Consider the following 6,108-nt stretch of genomic DNA (forward strand, 5'->3'; position numbering starts at 1 on the left):
TCGGCTAGCCACGGTGAGATCGTGAAACGCACTTATCACGTGGTGGTGACAAACGGCTCATTTAAAAAAAAAAAAAAAAACAATAGAAACCAAAAAAAATTTCAGCAAATAAATGCTGTAGATTTGGGGTGAATAATAATGCCTGTAAATAGATTTTTTTTTGTTTGTTTTATTTTTGCCTCTTCAATAAATTCTACACAGAAGTAGTTCCCAAACTCTGTCCTCAGGACCCCACGCAGTGCATGTTTTCCAGGTCTCCTCACAGAATTGCAAGTGAAATCAATATCTTACCTGTAGATCTCTTAATATGTATCAGTAATGAGTACACCTGTGCACCTGCCGTGTGACCTAGGAAAGGTGTCAGTAATGAGTACACCTGTGCACCTGCCGTGGGACCTAAGAAAGGTGTCAGTACTGAGTACACCTGTGCACCTGCCGTGTGACCTAGGAAAGGTGTCAGTAATGAGTACACCTGTGCACCTGTCGTGTGACCTAGGAAAGGTGTCAGTAATGAGTACACCTGTGCACCTGCCGTGTGACCTAGGAAAGGTGGCAGTAATGAGTGCACCTGTGCACCTGCTGTGGGACCTAGGAAAGGTGTCAGTAATGCTAGAACCTGTGAGACTGCCATGTGACCTAGGAAAGGTGTCAGTAATGAGTACACCTGTGCACCTGCCGTGTGACCTAGGAAAGGTGTCAGTAATGAGTACACCTGTGCACCTGCCGTGTGACCTAGGAAAGGTGTCAGTAATGAGTACACCTGTGCACCTGCCGTGTGACCTAGGAAAGGTGTCAGTAATGAGTACACCTGTGCACCTGCCGTGTGACCTAGGAAAGGTGGCAGTAATGAGTGCACCTGTGCACCTGCCGTGTGACCTAGGAAAGGTGTCAGTAATGAGTACACCTGTGCACCTGCCGTGTGACCTAGGAAAGGTGTCGGTAATGAGTACACCTGTGCACCTGCCGTGTGACCTAGGAAAGGTGTCGGTAATGAGTGCACCTGTGCACCTGCCGTGTGACCTAGGAAAGGTGTCGGTAATGAGTGCACCTGTGCACCTGCCGTGTGACCTAGGAAAGGTGTCGGTAATGAGTGCACCTGTGCACCTGCCGTGTGACCTAGGAAAGGTGTCAGTAATGAGTACACCTGTGCACCTGCCGTGTGACCTAGGAAAGGTGGCGGTAATGAGTACACCTGTGCACCTGCCGTGGGACCTAGGAAAGGTGTCGGTAATGAGTACACCTGTGCACCTGCCGTGGGACCTAGGAAAGGTGTCGGTAATGAGTACACCTGTGCACCTGCCGGGTGACCTAGGAAAGGTGTCGGTAATGAGTACACCTGTGCACCTGCCGTGTGACCTAGGAAAGGTGGCAGTAATGAGTACACCTGTGCACCTGCCGTGTGACCTAGGAAAGGTGTCAGTAATGAGTGCACCTGTGCACCTGCCGTGTGACCTAGGAAAGGTGGCAGTAATGAGTGCACCTGTGTACCTGCCGTGTGACCTAGGAAAGGTGGCAGTAATGAGTACACCTGTGCACCTGCCGTGTGACCTAGGAAAGGTGTCAGTAATGAGTACACCTGTGCACCTGCCGTGTGACCTAGGAAAGGTGTCAGTAATGAGTACACCTGTGCACCTGCCGTGTGACCTAGGAAAGGTGTCAGTAATGAGTACACCTGTGCACCTGCCGTGTGACCTAGGAAAGGTGTCAGTAATGAGTACACCTGTGCACCTGCCGTGTGACCTAGGAAAGGTGTCAGTAATGAGTACATCTGTGCACCTGCTGGGTGACCTGGGACATGTGTCAGTGAGTAGTGAGTGCACCTGTGCACCTGCCGGGTGACCTGGGACATGTGTCAGTGAGTAGTGAGGGCACCTGTGCACCTGCCGGGTGACCTGGGACATGTGTCAGTGAGTAATGAGTGCACCTGCTGGGTGACCTGGGGCATGTGTCAGTGAGTAATGAGTGCACCTGTGCACCTGCCGGGTGACCTGGGACATGTGTCAGTGAGTAGTGAGTGCACCTGTGCACCTGCTGGGTGACCTGGGACATGTGTCAGTGAGTAGTGAGTGCACCTGTGTAGGGGCTTTGCCTCTCTGCTAGTCTGGGGAGGAAGAGCAGTTGTTAGAAGACAGCAGGATGCACTGGGGCTGCCGCCCCTAATCTAAGCTAACATCTAACCTCTCTGCACCACTTCCACAATAGGTCACACATGAGATTTGTGTCATTAGCCCTGCCCCCTCCCCAAAGAGCCGCAAATGCCGGGATTTTACCAACAGAGGGAGGGGGTGCGGGGACCGCACTAAATGTGGGAGTCTTGCCCACCGTTGTGGGCGGGTAGGTAAGTACGTCATGGGTCTTCAACCTATGGCCCTCCAGATGTTGTGAAACTACATGTCCCAGCATGCATTGCCACATTTCTCCTATAAGAGCATGCCAAAACTGTCAGGGCATGCTAAAAAATGTAGTTCCACAACATCTGGAGGGCCGCAGGTTGAAGACCTGTGATGTATATAATATAGCTGTTACTTCCATGCTACATGCAGAGACAGCCATGGTGTTATCCGGTAAGTGCTGTAGGGAATATGGAACCCACATGTCACAGAGGACAGACAGATCTGCAGCTGGGCAGCGAGTCTCACGCGGTGGGGGTCCCGGCCCTCCCCTTCCTTTAGTTCGAGGACAGTTGTACCCATAGTACCCCCTGCCCCATATTCCTGGAGAGTGGGTTGTACCCATATTCCTGGAGAGTGGAGACCTGCACATGTGCCACAGACCGCCGGAGTCTTCTGCGCTGCCAGAGAGGATGAAGCCCACATGGATCCTCTGCACGGGCTCTCTGCCCTGGGACTAACCACACAATATAAACCTTTGACATGGAAGATATTCCCCTGGCGCTCAGTAAAGGATCCCATTCACCAGTATCAGACAAACAGAGAAGACAATTCATTGGTTTATGTTAGTGCAGTACACTGTCATCTGGCCGCGTTGGCCTCACATAACACATCGTTAGATATTATACAGGACAATGGCCACTCATCAAAGTTCATCTTCATTTGATGACCACTCAGTCCCAAAAATGCTGAACTCTCCAGGGAAACCATTAGGCTGCAAGAGAGAATACAGAGATTATACAGGTGTTATATCTGCACCATCGCCCCCTGGTGTACAGCAGCGGTATAACATGGTGGCTATATTCCAGGTTATGGTGAGTAGGTCTACTGTAGGTCCACAGTGAAAAGGTTGACATGGACAAGTCAACATTGCCAAAAGGTTGACATGAAAGAGGTGATAAGAGTTTTTCATGTTTTTTTGTATCTATGTTGACATAGGTTGACATGGACACCATATAAATAAGTGCACGGCATCCCCTCGCATGGCTGGCTGCGCTCAGAACACTTATTATAGTCTAACTCTTTGCCCACATGTATGGTAAAGTAGGACCAAGTCGTTCTTGTTTTTTTGCAAAAAAACCTCATGTTGACCTTTGGCGACCTTTTGACTGCAACCTTGATACACTCCATAGAAGCTTAGTCCCAACACCCATCTCATCTAAACCCCATCTCCAGAGCTGGATTCATGGGGATTAGTGGTTTAGGCACCAGGGGTGGACTTGGGCTAGGCTGCTGGGAGGAGGGGAGGTTTAGGCACTTAGTAGGGGGAATAGGGCAATAACGTGTGTGTGGGGAGAGTTAGGAGAAGGGATGCCGGAATGTATATATATATATATATATATATGAGGGTTGGGCTGATTTGCAGCATCTGTGCTCTCCTGATATAAGTGTTTCCATGATGGTGGAATAGCTGGCCAGGTGATAGGTCAGGTGGGGGTGTGTGGACTACGGTAGGGACCACTGGATCTTCCTGAAGTGTTTATACTATGTGCCCAACCAGTCACTGATTCGCAGGCTGCTGCCCACACACGATTGGACAGATGAGCGGCAACTCCGCTGCTGTGCACTGCTATGCTTTGGCTCAGCTGTCACTCAGCACAGTGGGGACTTGGGAGCGCAGTTAGGATCCATAAGAGAGATCTGATCTGTGGCGGTGGGGTGCCCTGGGGTCTTCCCCTCTTAATCCGGCTCCCACTGACATCAGCCATTAGTAACTGGTAGATCAGGGAGGAGAGGTCCATAGACCCCCTGCTCAGACAGGTAAGGAACCGCTGACTGTCATGACCAAGCCCTACCCCCACACAAACAACAGAACATCTGTGCGTAGTGCCACATGCTGCAAAGGCGCACCCCTTCTTATAAACCTTTTCAGGGAGATTGTGAAAGTGACACATATGAGTGTAAATACAGATCAGGGGTTATGTATCACTGCCCATCAGTGTCTTACCTGGCACCGTATCTCATCTGCATCTGTCTCCGCCAACACAATGATGCAGTAAAGAATCTCCTGCAATGTCCAATAGATCATAATTAGTCACAGTGGCCTGCCGCTCAAACTGCGCATTAATCAGTCACAGTGGCCTGCCGCTCCAACTGTGCATGAATCAGTCACAGTGTCCTGCCGCTCCAACTGCGCATTAATCAGTCACAGTGGCCTGCCGCTCCAACTGTGCATGAATCAGTCACAGTGGCCTGCTGCTCCAACTGCGTATTAATCAGTAACAGTGGCCTGCCGCTCCAACTGCGAATTAATCAGTAACAGTGGCCTGCCGCTCCAACTGTGCATTAATCAGTAACTGCCTGCCGCTCCAACTGCGCATTAATCAGTAACAGTGTCTGCCACTCCAACTGCGCATTTATACATAGCAGTGGCCTGTTGCTCCAACTGCGCATTAGTCATTTGCAGTGGCCTGCCGCTCCAACTGCACATTAATCAGTAACAGTGGCCTGCCGCTCCAACTGCGCATTAATCAGTAACAGTGGCCTGCCGCTCCAACTGCGAATTAATCAGTAACAGTGGCCTGCCGCTCCAACTGTGCATTAATCAGTAGCAGTGGCCTGCCGCTCCAACTGCGCATTAATCAGTAGCAGTGTCCTGCCGCTCCAACTGCATTAATCAGTAACAGTGTCCTGCCACTCCAACTGCGCATTAATACATAGCAGTGGCCTGTCGCTCCAACTGCGCATTAATCAGTAACTGCCTGCCGCTCCAACTGCGCATTAATTAGTAACAGTGGCCTGCTGTTCCAACTGCGCAATAATCAGTAACAATGGCCTGCCGCTCCATCTGCGCATTAATCAGTAACAGTGGCCTGCCGCTCCAACTGTGCATCGGGACAGTCGTGGTAATTGGAGAATGTCCCGCTGTCCCTCCTGTAGGTGGCAGTGTCCCGCGGGGTTGGTGGGCTGGAGGAGATGCTGTGGGCATCTCTTTATTGCGTGCAGGGAGGGAAGGAGCGCAGGGAAGAAGCTGGGAGCTGCCCAGCTGCTAGGGGAGCGCTGTGACCACCAATGTGATACCCAGCCAGTGCGGGGCATGGGTGCGGATGTAAAGCATGGTCATCTCATCACAATAGATCAGACTACAGGTCAGACAGGATTGTTACAGTAATCACATATCAATCCTTGTTCTCCTCTCTCCAGCACAATCCCCGTATTACAGCAGTTTAGCTTTGCCGTACATTTGCTTCAATGGCAGCAGCAGCAGCATAAACAATGATGGGCCGGCAGATACATTACACCGCGGGCAGTCAGGGATCAGTAGTGCAGCGGGCGCAGACTGAGATTTGTTTCGCTGCGTTCTCCCGCTATTCGCTGGGGGATCTTTCCTGTCTATCTATGTGGGATCTCTCCTGGACACGTCGCTGGGGGATCTTTCCTGTCTATCTATGTGGGATCTCTCCTGGACACGTCGCTGCGGGATCTTTCCTGTCTATCTATGTGGGATCTCTCCTGGACACGTCGCTGCGGGATCTTTCCTGTCTATCTATGTGGGATCTCTCCTGGACACGTCGCTGGGGGATCTTTCCTGTCTATCTATGTGGGATCTCTCCTGGACACGTCGCTGGGGGATCTTTCCTGTCTATCTATGTGGGATCTCTCCTGGACACGTCGCTGGGGCCTTTCATGTCTCAGGTGGTTTCCTACCACTCACCCAGATAGTCCTCTCCCAAAACTCACACCTAGGGTTGCCACCTCTCCCGGATTTCCGGGATTC

The sequence above is a fragment of the Crinia signifera genome, chromosome 5 (genome assembly GCF_055691185.1).
Source record: "Crinia signifera chromosome 5, ASM5569118v1, whole genome shotgun sequence".
NCBI lineage: Eukaryota > Metazoa > Chordata > Amphibia > Anura > Myobatrachidae > Crinia > Crinia signifera.